Here is a 15920-nt window from a genome sequence, read left to right on the forward strand (position 1 = left end):
TAGAGATGCACCGATTGACCGACTGGCGACCGGAATTGGCCGTTTTTCATGTGATCGGCCATGACCGGCGACCAGCCGGTCAGTCTGACATATGCCAATTTTACGCCAGTCAAATGCTGTAAATAAATAACATTGTAAAGGCTACCATACACAATGCATAGGAATTATATATAGGCTAGCAAATAATAATAATAAACCCACTATTATTTACATTATCTTAATGCAGTGTAACTGCTGTAGCATGTAAATAATGCACATAAAATACAAACGTGAACAAGGGCGTTCAACAATCGCCATTATATTGAATCAACAGCCACGTGCAACCTAGCTAGCAGGTGAAGAACACAAACAATGAAATCACCAGCTAAGAATGAGCTGACAACATAAGTTATGCGACTTACAGTTCTCAAGGACACACACACGCAATCTCCGCTGGCTAGTTATCCTCCGGATAGCGAGTCTCTTTTTCCTTTCTCTACCTTTTCCGCCAGGTGGCGCGCCCGCTTGCGGTGTGAAGCGTGTGTCCGCACTATTCTCCGACATGCACTCTAACAATCACTGCTTATAGGCGGTTTAGTTTGCTAAATATATCACATTTTTTTAGTTGGATATTGGATGTAAAAAGAAGGAAATGGTTCTTCCATAACATTGCACTTTATATGTGTGTGAATTTCCCACACCAGGAGTAATTTATATAGTTCTATTTTATAGCGATCGATTTTCTGTTAAAAAAAATGTTCTATGCAAAATGTAAAATGTTCTATTAAAGAAAAGATAGAAAATAAATATTTGTGTGTGCTGTAAAGTGGTTAGAAAAAATGAAATCGGAATCGGCTAAAATCGTTATCGGCAGGTCAAACTAAATGAAAAATCGGAATTGGCCTAGAAAATTGTAATCGGTGCATCTCTATCACAAATATATGTCTTGGTACAGAGCATACATATTGAATCTTAAGAGCATTGTGTTACTGTAGTGTGTTACATCATCCTTTGTCTGTTGTACTAAAGTTTGGCCTTATTGTAAAAAAGTAATATAAATGGAACAGCTGAAATGAAAGTGCTATTCATTTATTGCAGATTTATATCTTTAAGTTGCAGAGAGTTTACACTGTAAATATTTATTTTTATATTTAGACTCTAACTCTGTATAGTACCTCTTTTGAACCCAAGTTTCATGGGGGATGTGAGCCGAGGTTTGATCTGTTGAATCAAGCACATGAGGTCAGCGGAGGAGCACAATAGCTTCCGCAGCCTTTCTATTTACTGAATCATCAAATCAAGGAGTTTGTTAAATCAAGGGAGCCAGGTGGTGAGTGTGCAGGTCCTTAGCCGAAACGCTGCAGGTTCATGTCAGTGTCCTTGAGGACGACACTAAGCTCTACCTGCACGTCCACAGACAGATTCTCAATACAAGTTTAATGGACTGTAATGAGAATTCTTAGATCACTTTGACCCACTCTACAGAGACCAGAAACCAAGCCTGCAGATAAAACCTTGACCTTTCTGCTTCTTTCCACAGTAGATAATTAGCCAATTGCTTCCTTTTAATCATAAACTCTTAGAAGCATAAGAAAAAGGAAAATTGAGTCCGACCGTTCATCAAGGATCAAGGATTTCTTGCTCTCTTCTTCTCTGTCGTCATGTCCATGCATCCTCACTGTCATGTGTGATAGAAAATACTTGGTCTGGATTGTTCGATTGTTTTTGTCAGAAAAAAGAGGAAATGTTTCTTTACATAATTTCTAGTAAACAAAACGTGGGAAAATGTGATATGAAGATTACGCTTAACATACTGCATAATCGATACATGTACTGCATTTGTAGACCAATCAGCCAGCAAGTATCCTTGGCCTGTATAGCTACTTGAGCTTACATTGTGTCCACAGATTGTCAGCATAGTGTGCTAGCTGCTTCATTATCAGGGGTTTAGAGATGATGTCAGAATCCTCCCAGTGCTGGCAGAGTCTCTTAAAACTGACGAGTACACATAAGAATGCACTGATTATTGTTCTAAATACTTAAGTGTATGCGGATTTACCTGCAGATACAGAGAAAGAAAGAGAGGCAGACTGGCAGCCAGATATGCTTAGAGAAAGACAGAGAGATTTTTTCCACTATGTACAATTTCAGAACACTTACGTGATTCTCAATCCCAGCATGCCTCAGCCTGCCACTGCCATGACAGATGCTCCAAAATTGAATATAGATTTCAGTGAGCAAGGCAGGCGTGCCTGATGAATCTCAATTTGCTGCTGTCCATATTTCATAGTCACCACTATGGATAGCTCAAGGGGAGGCAGTGAGAGGACTTTGGCTGCACCTGCCAAACTGTCAGTTGGCTACTGTCGAATGATGATCGGTACTTCATAAAAGCCCATATTTATCCCACACTAATTCATGCCCTACATCATTTTATCACCAAAATGTACATCCGTGAGTGGGCGAAAGAAATAGAGATCAAAAAAGCATGCTTTATTTCATAACTGCAGTGATCTTAAGAGAAAAAGAAGCCCACATGATGACAATTGCTCAGCAGTAGAAGATTGTAGAAATGGTGTACAGCAGCTTGAGGGTGGAACAAATGTAGAGAGCTTCCCCAAGGGGGGTGGAGGTGCCTTGACTGCTGTGTACCTGTCAGTCTATTTATAGTTTGCTTTGAAGTACTTATGAAATGACACTGGATGCTAGTGTTTTGCAGCGGAATGCTCTTGTGGAGCATTTCTGCCTTTCAAAATGAAGACTATTTGATCACTTGTCTGTGCAAGAGCTGTCACTGCTTTAACCTAAATTTAAATAAACATACCTGTGTTTTTGTATATGTAATCCAGTTCATGACACATTGTGAGTACTTCACGTTGCAGTTGGCCATTTCCCAAAGCACATATATACAGCTTCTTTTAGACTTTTGACACTATTAAATAATGCTTCTGAGGGACTACAGAAAGCAAGCCTTTCAAGATGTAACTAACCAGCAATCACTTATATAACTAAATGTACAGCACAGTATGCCACACGAAATCTAGCACATTATGCAACATAATAAGCACAGGGAAAAAGAACAAAGCATGAAACACACCAAAGCATTTTGGAAATGCAATACTCTGAAAACTCTAGTATAGCAGCAGTACATGTTTTCCATGTCAAAATTCAGATATTTGGGCCATGCTTAACATTTAGACCTGTCTTTGTAATTAGAAGCTAGTGTATCAGGCATAAGTCTAGCCCATTCTAAAGGGAAAAATGGCCACCTTACTGACCACCGAGTGGATGCTACAGAGGCAGTCAGTACTACTGTACATCAATAATACAAGCAAGCCAGTGCAGTGTCAAATTCTGGTAAAGCAGTAAACTAATGTTTTGTGGATGGAAAAAGAAAAAGGAAAATGCATATGCAAACCACATCTTCAATTTGAATTACTTTCAAAAGAGCATTTTACAAATCATTTTACAAATTTAGTAATTTATCCATGACAAAGACATAATAATGAAAAACAATAATACATTGCAGATCTAATTGACATTTCACACATAGTTTTATTAACAGCTTAATTGTGTCGTTAGGTGTAAATGTGTTTAATTACCATAATACTTATTTGTATGCATCTATATTTTAATCAACAATAATTAAACATGGAACTAATCTACAATAATTAAGCTTGTATAATAGAAGCTTCACAAGTTTACCTATCCGACCCGCAATCCAGTCACCCAAGCCTACCTGTATACTTAAAAAGTAAAGGGAAGGCAAAGTCAAACCCACAAACAAGAACCCCAATGCCTAAATATTTTTTCCTTTTTATTCCACTTGCATCTCTATTATAACATGAGGGTGTCTATGATATATGTTAAAGTTATATATGAATCAACATAGACTTAAATAGGTTATGTGTATTAGCTGCATATAACAAGACTGTAGTCATCTGAGCAGTACTTTCGAGCCATGAGGGCAATGGGCACAAGGATATTTGTTATATCTGTCTGAGCAATAAACTAGCTTTCAAACACATATGCTCAAAATGCCATGAAAAATGCAGATAAAGAAAGACACAAAGTGTATATGTCTATTAAAGGATGTTATGCTAAGCAGCAGGAATTAAAATTTATGGAAATAACCATAACCTATAGCACAAAATGCTGCTCCTAAACCACTGTTTCTGCTGTGCACTCCGGTGCTGTTAGCTTCTTTTCTTTATAACTGCCGTTGTTCATGAAAGACTTTTTACTCTTTTAAAAACAACCCTTTGGAGTGAATTGCATGATGCCACCAGGGGGTGCGGGAGGAGACAGCAGAGCTTTCTAGTATAATTAGAGTAGACATGCTACATGTGTCTGTGTGTGTTGCCGCATCTCATTAAGGCGAGGTATTGGCCACTGAGCCGGCTAAGAGGAACGGATATGGAGCATGTGGTGGTGTAGTTTCCTTCCCCACAAATGCAGCTGCTCTGATCTTTCTCTTCCTCTCAGGAGTCACTGTGACGCCCCAGGAGCCAAGGCCAGTCAAAATGGTTCCACTTGATGCAAAGGCCCTCAAGGAGCCCACTGTCAAAATAAACGCCACAGACACAAAATACAATCTATGTGTGTGCAATAAATACATGGACATAGGCTGTTACATCAAGCAGATGCACCCTTGCAGTGTTATTACAACAAACTGGAATTATCTGGAAGAAAATGAAATCTAAGATTGTCAATAGCTCTGGGAACATGAACACATGCATATATGCATACAGATGACTCTGTGATGTGCTGATGTCAAATATCCAGAAAGCTATAACCTGGTTGTTATTTTTAACAGTTTGAACTATATTGATTGTGTAACACATTTCATTATTTACTTCAGTGTGGAGCCTTTTGTTGCTTTTTTCTGGCTCTCTAGCACACACTAAGAGGCCAAAGCTAGCTTTAATAATTTCACCCACAAAGTCGTGAAAATAGTCCTTTCAACACAATGACACACACCATAAAATGCATGTCTTTAAAGAGACATAATTCAGCAAATATCTTTACATTTGACTTATGTAAGTCCATTTGATACTCTTTTTTTTTTTTTTACGTTGTTTATATACTTTCTTGGTTATTTCTATGGCTGTTGGTCATCAGATATCACTTCAGTCTGAAGGTGTCTTTGCTTCATTTGACTTTTTTGAATGCCCATAATCTTTTATAAGATTTGATTGTGTTAGGGCAAATATAAATCATGTCTTAGATTTGTTGCACCTTGAGTTGCTGCTTGTGTTGACACATTGCTACAATTTGTGATGCCAGATGGTAGATAACAGGCCTGTAAAAATCCCACGAATCCTTGAAACTACCCATCAAAGATTGATGTGAAGAGGTTTACCCAGAGGGCAGTTTGTTTTTACTGAACATCTTGATTGACTTGAAAGCTCTATCAGAGTTATTGAGCAGTCCAGTCCATGTTAGTTAAAATAGCATGTATAAATCACAAAATACACAAGTTTCAGCAAATGCATAATTGAAAATGTTAATAGCCTATAGGCACGTCTCTTTGCAGTTTGTGGGTTGGTATAGTGAAAGAAATGTGATGTATTGCCTTTTTGGGTTACCGTTTGCTTTCACTCTTAAATGCGTTGGAGAGTACTATTCCCTTTAAGGGAGGGGACTAACTGTTTTTGGCACAATGAATGATGGGTGAATAAAGACTGAAAATAACAAAAAGTCATCCTTTAAAAGCCCATTAATTACCCAGATAAAGATTCGGAAAGGCCCTGATTTATTTGCCTTGTTGACTGCCATCGGTCTGTCGGCAAGTAAGATGACGTTCACAGATGGCAGTGACCAATGTTTATCTGTTGCGTTGCATCAATTTCAACTGTTGTGTTTAGAGCTGTAACAATTCCAATTGTTGCTGTACAATTAATTGTCTATAAATAATTGCGATTAACAATATATTTACATATAAAGAATTTAAGTTTTCAATGAATCTCAGGATACATCTTTTGTTATATTAGGCCTACAGTTATGTGAACCAGACACGCAGGTACACAGCCTATGAAGTAAACCATGCCTCTTTATTATCATAAAACATCTAATTTTTTGCTTAAATTAACATAAAATTGACAATAGAACATGTATCCCCATTAATAAAAAACAAAACATTAATCATTAACAAAAAACAAAGCGTGTTCAATTTCCCTGGCTTGAGACAGCGAAAGCCCATGATGTTTGGAGTTGCTATTGCAACAAGTTACAGCTGCTGCTAGCATAGCTTTAGCTCAACAGTCCGATAATATAATTACAATTTGGCACATCTAAACAATTGCCATCAACAGTCATACCCTTAGGACCTTAACAAATGTTAGCAAACAAGTTATTTACAGATAAGAAAAATAAAAGCCCAAATCCCCGGGGAACTACGGTAGCATAACGTTAACAAATGATGGCAATAAATTCCGCTACAGCGTCGTCATATACCATAACGTTACTAATTTAACAAAGCACAATAATAGATTAAACACAACAGACAAACTAACTACATTACTAAAACACATAAGAAGGTGCTTCGGTGAACAAAAGTCGAAGTGTGGTTTGTTTTTAGTGTGCAGATGTTCACCTCTGCATCTCACATCTTGGATGAGAAGAGAAATAGACTGAGCAGCAACAAGGCAGAGATACTTATCCTTATAAAGAAAAACATGCATCCTACTAAGAAGTAGCGTATTACCAGCAACAGGTACCAGTGATTAGTTTTGTTCTTTTTATCATTAATATTTGAAAGAGGAGGCCCACTGTATGGGGAGGCTTTTCTTAAGAGGCCAATTTTTGTTTTGTAAAGAGGCCCATGTTCAGCCCTAGGTGTTGTCAGCCTACTGTAAGTTTGTGCTTACTGGAAACAGAAGAACACTTTATTCTGTATGAAAAACACAGGAAAGATAGCCCTATTTATATTTGTATTTCTATATCTTTATCTTATTTTAATATATTTTATTGCTTTTCTAATCACGTTTACATTTGATTACATTTAATCTATATGTCTTTCAAAAATAATGTTTTTGTTGGGCTTTGTAAGTACCAAAACATTATTCTCATTGAATAGGTAGTTGCTACTATATAGATACTGTATAAATACTTTTTCATGTGAAAGAAGGTTATATTAAAGGTTGTTTCATAAATTTGTATGATTGAATTTGTGCTCATTCAAAGATAGTAAAACATTAGTTACGCCAGGCTACCTTCCATCAATAAGTGATGACTAGAAGTAGACATTTCTGATTGGTTATTGATTTTGCAAAACAACATTTAGGCTACCGAAAATGGATGCAATGATCCCCTGTTCACATTGACTGTGTGGAGGTCTCATTGATTTCATGTTAGAAAAGATACTTAGCTCCTACTTAGCTTACAGCAAGACTCAAGAATCCATCTTTTTACTCACTCCCTGATGGCTAGAATGGTGGATGTAAAAAATCGGAAGTTTCCTCCTATAGCAAACAGCAGCTCTGTTCCTCACAAGAGCAAGAAATAGAAACATGACTGTATATGTATATGTATATATTTTCTTCAAGTAAGGGTTTGAAGAACACCTCAGGTAATTTTAAGTGAAAGCTGAAGTCAAAGTTGCAAGTGATTCTGTCATGTCATTAGATTTAAGACTTCATATGCACATATTGATTTCCTAGACCAGGGGTCTGCAATGTTTTTTTCAGCCAAGGACCTCTTAACAAAGAGAGACGGTTCAGCAACCTTCTACTACATATAGTGTATAAAATTAGGTTGCATATTAAATTGGACCTACAATAACTTGTAGGGCGACCTAAAGCCTTTATGCATTCCTTTCTAGTGCATGAGATAAAAAGCTATTAAAATAATAATTGTTGGCATGATTCTATGAATAATGCTTTAATTTTAAACATACATGTGGAACAGTGAATCCTTAGGATTAACTGTATCTGTAGATGGCTACCTTAGTGACTACCTTACCTACAAGCCAGTAAGCCTATCATTAATGGGGTTTTTTTCACAAATAGGCTGATTTATATTTGCTAATATTCAGTCAGGAAGACTCTCGTCATAGATTTAACCATTTATTGCAACAAATGGAAATCAGGTTATGCTTGGCGCTGATGGCTCAGCTCTTGACAATGCTCCTTGGACCAGCCAAGCAGCATGCTACGCTGAAACAGGGAGCACCATGCAGAAACCCTCCTGGGTTAAAAAAAGAGTGAGCCAAAAGAAAGACATTGAAAACTATTTAAAACGTTTGAGTCATGTTAGGACTCTGAACTAGGAAGGTGGGGGCTGGGATGGTGGAGGAAAAACAATGTCAGCAGCAGCAGTGAGTGAAGCAGCGTCAGTGTAGCAGGGACCAGTGAGGAAAGGTCACATTTAAAAGGACCACCTTGATGTGATGACCTGCATGAACTAACGCTAAGCTTAATATATGTTGGATTCATGTTAAGGCATCTTAATTTTTGAAAAAATGTTTGGTGGCCCCCCTGCAGCAACTCTGAGGACCCCCTAGGGGTCCTGGACCCCCTGTTGAAGATCTCTGTCCTATTGACTGTTCTTATCTTTATTGTAAGCTGATTATTTCAGATTTTGTAATAAAAAAATAAAAAAACAGTACCCACTTTTATTAATTGTATGTTTGACAATAATAAATATCCATGTCCTTTAACACTGAATGCATATTACATGCATACAAGAGGCCAATGGATTTAAATCTTCATAAATAAAGCACTTCAGTGGCAACATGTGAAACCTTCCCTATGGGGACGAGTGGGAGTGATGGATGTAATTGGCTCACATTAACTTCCAGGAGGCCCTCACTCTCGCATCTTCAATTCCCTCACTTTTTTTATACCTTCACTGGAGCAGACCAACTTCTTAATTGGCATACTAATGTGATTAATTGCTTTCTTGTCATTGGGCCCACTGAGTTTTACACTGTAAAGAAGTATAAATCAGGCGTGTATTTACAAGCAATCAAATGTTCATGATCGAAAGAAACATATAAATTATGCCCAGCTGTGCAAAGTAATTGCTTCTGCTTTATTAGCTGTGTTTCATTAGTTAAAAGGAAAGACATTTGGATCGGGAGGATGACTTTTTCTTTTTCTTTTCTCATTTTTGGCTAAGCATTCAAATAAAAACATCTTAGTAAATGCAATAAACGTCACATTGTATACAACTACATTTTGTCTTTTCTTTTGCAATGATATTAAACTTTCAGATGGATTTTCTTAGCTGAAAGTCCTGTGTTTTTCAGATTCCCCATGCAGCTAAGCAGTCGCAGCTGTAACAAATGAGCTGAAAATCATATTATAAAACTTACATTCAAAGACCATGGTTTTTGACTACTAAGACTGTTTAAAATAATTCAATCATTTTGATAATAAGTCTACTTTTGAATGTCACCATCAAGGGACACAGGCATCACTTTAAATAGAAGTGTGTGTGTGTGTGTGTATAGGGAAAACATTATTGACAAATAAAACCACATACTACAGTAAAACAAATATAATGATTTTTAAACATAAAATTATAAAACTAAAATAGAATTTTATAACAGTGTTCATCTTCAAGGATACCCACGTCTTGAGCAAATGTTTGCTCCACGAATCCTGCTGCTAATTAAAACCTTTTTTTTTTTTTTTATCTTGTCTCTCTTTCAGCTGATCAGTGAAATGGGAAGAGAGAAAAAAACATACCACTTCCCAATCTGTCCCTCACCATACTACAAAATAAAGTACCAATTATCTGGATTTGGACTGTGGTAGTTAAGAACAAATGCTGATGAAGCTCTGATGTTTATAACCGCATCCAGGTGCTCTTGCATATTAAGACGCTTTATGATCACATAATTAAGGAGAGATACTATTGCCTTGATTGGTGTGCATCTTGATTCCAGGTGGCAAATGGTGAGCTAATGGATTCTTACAATTCAAGGCCAAGCTTGTGGCAGGCAGGGGAATTGGTGGCAGTTTTTCTGAAGCCAGGGTATGACAGATTGTCAATGAAAGGTTATTAAATCACATTATATGCAATGATACTGTATTTCAACGTGAACTACGATCAACTTTATTTTCTAAGCACAATAAATACACTATCTATTTGTCAATAGGTATTTGTCATGATAGAGACATACCACTATACAATGTTGAAACAGTGATATCCTGTACATAATGTACTTAGTTTCGAAAAAATGGACCTCACACAAGGGACAGTGATGGTAATTATAAAATATAACAAGACTAAAGGCCGTTTTATGCTTCTGCGTCGAATCGGCGGCGTACCCCCGCAGACCCCTCTGCGTCTACGCCGGACCCTACGCCGTAGCCTGACGTGCACCTCTCGAAAACAACATGAAATCAAGGAGAGGGTTAACTTTTCCTGCTACAGATTTCCCACCTTGGTCAGAAAACACAGGGGAGACACTTTGTTTCTCTCACTATTACTCTAGAGTCTGTACTCGCTCCGAAGCTAATCACCGTCACTCTCTCACTTCTCCCTCGCTTTGTCACCCACTCCCCACACACACACACACACACACACACACACATGCCGGCTCGACGCACACACCAGCGCACAAGTATAAACATCAGGCCACTTACGTAGGCTACGGCGAAAGCTCTGCATGGAGCCTCCGCAGAACCATAAAACAACCTTAAGCGTCTACAGCCATGCTAGTGGGCTCTGTGACGCTGTACTTTACTTACACACAGCGGTGCTTTGAACTAAATACGAATGTCAGCTAGCATTGTGACCTGATGATGGCGCTACAGATGAAAAGTCAGGGGATCTCCAAAGTCAGGAGGATACATCGCCTAGACATCTATCTAGTAGTTGTTGAGATAATTCACTTTGACCTGTTGTGCCAAATTAAAATTCAGAGAGTCATCAAAATCATTTGGATTCATACTCTGGGGACCGTGAATGCCTGTACATCATATCATGGCAATCCATCCAATAGTTGACATTGCTAACCGCTATATGGCCACGCTAGCATGGCTAACAATCCGTGTCAAGATTGAGTACCTTTTTAGTGTGTATCATTTGTGTCTAATATTGTCATATTAAGTTTATTGGGACAGCTACATCAACATATATTAATTCATTTTTCAATCTGCAGTGTCATTTGGCTCATCTGTAATATCAAGGGCAGACACAAAGGAGATTATTATGAATTCAGCAAAATCCCCCTTTTACAGCCCATCAATATTCTGTGGCCAGTGTGAAGAACTCGGTTCAAGCTTAACGAGGGGATCTAAATGATCAAAAAACAGAACAGCTATTTCCTTGAACTCCTAATGGCATACTTATAGCACAGGATGTCAAGAATAATTTTAACAGGAGTGTCCTTAGTTAAAGTTTTTTTTTTTTTTTTATCTCTCTGCCTTTGGAATTGGAGGAGATAACTGTCTCCTCTCTCTCTCTCTCTCGCTCTCTCTCCCTCTCTCTCTCTCTCTCTCTCTCTCTCTCTCTCTCACCATCGCATTACCAACTCAGGCACGCCTTTTGCATAATCACCATCCTCTGTGTTTCCTCCTGCAGTCTGGATAAGGGGACTCATTATAGTAGAAAGAGTAGCAGCCAGGGGCCAGTGTGCATTGCGTAGGTCACACTGTTTGCTAAGGACTCAGAAAAGATCAGGAACTTCTGCTAAAAGAAATCTTACCATGGACACAGCACAATACTGACACTGTAAGCCTTGCTTAAGTTTAAATAAAACAGATTAGATATATATCATGTGATTTACCTAATGTGGTTTGAAAACTCAGCATACAGCGAAGCTTTCGCTGATGTGCTGTCACTGTTTCTGCTATCGATTCCTTGTCTCTTCTATGTGCTTCTTTTCTTTTTCAAGAATTGTGTTTTCAAGATGTTTGAAATTGTGATTTTTATGTATTGATTCTCGTTGTGGCTTTTAAGCTTACCCGTATTTTTTTCTTTTATTTCTTTTTCCCTCTCCCGTTCTTCTAGATAAAAGACCGAAAATAGGGACGACCACAGCAAAAGTAGAGAAAAAAGAATAGGCCATGGCTGAGGGGATGATTGCTTCTGAAAGTGGTAAGCAGACATTTACAGTGTCTTAGCTGTTTTGTTCCAGACTTGTGCTTTCATTTTGGCCGATTTCTTTACTTTTGTGTCAGTTCTGGTGCCTTTATGGTAGAGAGAAATGGACAAATAACATAACCGTTAAAATGGTCTTTGTTTGGTCAGGGTGATATGATTATGTTCACTCACAGTGTTACTCACTACCTGCAACCATCTTGAACTTCAGTGTGTAGCTTTCACCCAACCATTTCTGTATTTTCTTATTCGTGCAACACACTTTTTTATATTTCATTTGTTGTCATTGCAGACAGTGAGAAAAGTCTAAATATAACTACAGTCCTCCAAGGACCCTTTTTAAACACAACAGTATGCCAATGGAATTCTTTATAAAAGGCTTTGTTGGGAATTTTATCCAGATTACACCTTTAGCTTTGTGACACTAAACCTGTTCAATTATTCCTGCTTCATTGGCTTAATTGGCTTAATATGCTCCGTGTCACTAAGTTGCAATCAGTGTGTTTACATGCACAGCAGTAACCGGGGTTAGTGAATAACCGGGTTATGCCAGTTCTCCCCGTATCCATGAGCAGGGAGGAATGGGGAGAATGACAGGAGTAACTCTACCTCCGGTACATTAGGTGGCGCTCTGCCAACGCACAACTGGCTTTTTCTTCTGGTTGAGCTATCTCAACATTACACCGAGCGGCCTTTCAATTAGTAAAATTTAACAACTTTATGGTTCATTTACACGTTCTTGTCACAGTGTAGGAATGCACAGTGTTCACGCCACACAACTTGTTTGGCTGATTATAATGTTATCTGTAACCAGTGTCGGGTGGAATTAGCAAGCCAACTTTGTTAGCTAGCTAACTAACATTAACGTTAACCAGCGGCCACTGCTCAGGTTAAACAGACGGAAAGCAGACTCTTTCTGCCGATGGCCCGCTAATTCGGCCATCGCTGTTTTGTTGTATGTTGTATAGCAACGACAACTACTCGGAGCGCTGACTGATTATTTCCGGTTCAAAAACCACTCAAGCAGAGTGGGGAGGGGCAGTTGAAGCATGCGCAGATGCTTTAACCAATCATAGTGTAAAGGTATATACACGCAGGGATACCCTGGTTACTGAAGGAGTTCTCTACCTCTGTTAATCGTGTTATAAGAACTCCAATTTTAACCGGGGTAAGGTGTTTACATGGCGTTTGAGAAATCGGGGTATTGCCTTAACCCGAATATAATCATTTTTTTAAACTGCGTGTAGACGCACTGACTGTTTGGTCATTGTCCCCTGTTGCAGCCTCTCTGACCGCTGACACACACATCAAAGCTTTGACTCCTCATTAATGCAGCCAGAACAAGCAGGTCAAGACAGCATGATGTGTGCCATCTGAGGGAAAGGGTTCACTTTATCACCTTGGATTTTTTTTTGCACCAGGATCATCCTTTAAATTTCCAATGAGTATATCAACTCAGCTTCTAACTATGATTCATAAATCATTTAAGATTATGGATTGAAAATACAGCAAGTGATGTGTATTTCTCTTCATGTGCTGCTTTCAGTATACTGTATAATTCATTCTGAAGGAATCTGTGATTATTATGTACTACATGTATCATATAATTGAGTTTGACATTTATCCTTTAAGTTAAACAGACATTTAGTCACATTTACCACACGGTTTTACTGTATAGTATTAGTATTTTAAGATTATGTGTGGCAGAGATACATTATTGTATTCTCAACCAAGGAACATCACTCATATTATCTGTGCCAATGGAATATGGTAAATTGTAGATAACATGATATCACCTGCTATTTTCATGAAATAACCTGACCCTGTAAACCTAATTGAAAGCTGATCCCTCACTAAATTCAGTTCTTAATGTCTCTTCAGATATCAAGGGATAAGGAATGGTGGTTGAAGGAAGGAAGCCATTAAAGATACATTTTAAACCCTGATAACATTAGGACATGCAATTTACAAAGGTGGTTGCAACTGAATATTCTAAACGTGTTTTTCCTGCACACCTACAGAACAATGTAGCTCACACCTTAAGCCAGTAAACACTAAATATGGTCTGGTTGCTGCCAGACAGAGACTAAATTGTTGTTCTAATGCAGTAACTTAGTTTGACAGTATATATTGACTGTGGATATAGATGCTGTTAAATGCATGAAAGGCAGTGTTGCCAGTCTTATATGTCACATATGATCTAATTAAAATGGTCTTGACGACATCGGCACTGTGCATTATACTGTTCAACAGCACAGAACAGTGCATTTCCTTCAGGCATGTTTGTTTTGCCAGGCATGTTGAGTGCAGATCCATCTTTTCTAAAGCCAACTCCAGCATTCATGCATCATGCAACAAAAAATATCATCTTGACAAGAGTTTTCATTTCAAGTCAAACTACAGTTGACTTCATCTGCAAGTAACCAAGCTTATGTAAGATTTGAGATTACATGTGTGATTATCTAAATTTGTTTAAGTGTGTAAAAAGTGTGTGCATGTGTATGCAGGCATCTGTCAGGAGTGCACACATTGTGTATGTCTGTGTGCTCAAACTTGAGTCTACGCATGACTGTGTAGGCAAGTGTGTCTGCATCTATGTTTGGAGGAGAGAAAGAGATAGAAAAGCAACAGAGGTGTTGTGTGAAAAGACGGGAGGCTGCAGACAGATAGTGTCGTTCTTTCAGTATCACCATTAAATCTTAATCTCCTGGCCCCTCATGGGAGGAGCCAGCCGAGCATGGGATTGTGTTTTGCATCTAAATCAAGATGTTGTGTTCCTTCAAAGAGGGCTTTATTAAGGCAAAGTTTGATGTGTTTTTTCTCAACTTCACATACGTCTGGGTGCACAGGATGATCATCCAGCTGCTGTTGTTTGTACTAAAGTCTTGTTAAATCCAATTGCCTTGTAAACAGTAACATCTCTAATCAATTCAAAAGAAAGGGGGAAAACAAAACTCAGAAGGGAGTGTAGTTAAATTATCAGCCACTGTGTGGAAGTTTCAGCAGGTTGCATCAAGGGGGCTACGTTTCCGTGGCAGTCAGTACCACAAGCTAAAACCAGAGGTTGCAATTACATATTAAGAATTTTCTTTTCTAATTCTCAAATGAAGCAAATATTGATTCTTGGACTACTATTGTCTTTTCCTTTTTAAGTATTGAAACTGTAGTTAAAACCCTGTTTCATGACAGCATAATAAGGACTTGAAGCAGTGGGTATTTTTCAAAAACGGGCAACTGTGTCCGACTCTGTGTCACTTTGACTGGTTACAGTTACAGTACCTTGAATGAAAAAATAATGGACAGATTAGTATTGAATAATCTTATTTAATAACATCACCTTTATTAAACTGTATGAAATTAATTTGCAGGAACCCAACCCTCGTTAGGTGTCGTGTTTAAACCATAGAAATGGAATGAGAGTGGGATGGACATTCCCATTCAAATCAACATAGCATATACACACATAGCTCCAATATAGCCATTTCATGTGTATTGTTGCCATTGCAAATAACTGTGACCATTTTAGCTGGCTACATTGTATAAACGTCTCTATAAACCGACTTGTGGCAAGTTGCGGAATCACTAAGGTGAGCTTTTGCAACCCCAGACTTGATGGGTTAAAGGACAATTCCGGCGCAAAACGAACCTAGGGATTAATAACATATGTGTACCTAGTCGACCGTTCTCTGGGATTTGTTTTCATGCTAATCAAATGTGTCTCTAGCTTGAAAGAAGCTAGCGCAAACCGGTGATTAGCTGTATCACCGGTAGTAACTATACCGTTCACTGTACAGGCAGGCGCCATCTTGGGAAAACAGTCATGACCAGTCGAACGACGAAGTGCAGGGCGTTCGTGGTTCGACTGGTCATGACTGTTTTCCCAAGAT

The 15920-nt window shown here is 38.3% G+C and overlaps 1 protein-coding gene across 2 annotated transcripts in view; it reads left to right on the forward strand.

Moving 5' to 3' along the window:
* Positions 1-15920, forward strand: part of lingo2 (leucine rich repeat and Ig domain containing 2) — a 248052-nt gene that overhangs the window by 135561 nt on the left and 96571 nt on the right. Inside the window, exons 4-5 of one of the 2 annotated variants that reach the window (XR_004105613.2) lie at positions 11944-12030; positions 13915-14359. The gene's annotated coding sequence lies outside the window, so the exon portion shown is untranslated. Of the gene's footprint in view, positions 1-11943; positions 12031-13914; positions 14360-15920 lie in introns of those variants that run through there. The other variant, XM_031303352.2, reaches the window with a different exon arrangement.

The sequence above is a fragment of the Sander lucioperca genome, chromosome 1, assembly GCF_008315115.2.
Source record: "Sander lucioperca isolate FBNREF2018 chromosome 1, SLUC_FBN_1.2, whole genome shotgun sequence".
Taxonomy (NCBI): domain Eukaryota; kingdom Metazoa; phylum Chordata; class Actinopteri; order Perciformes; family Percidae; genus Sander; species Sander lucioperca.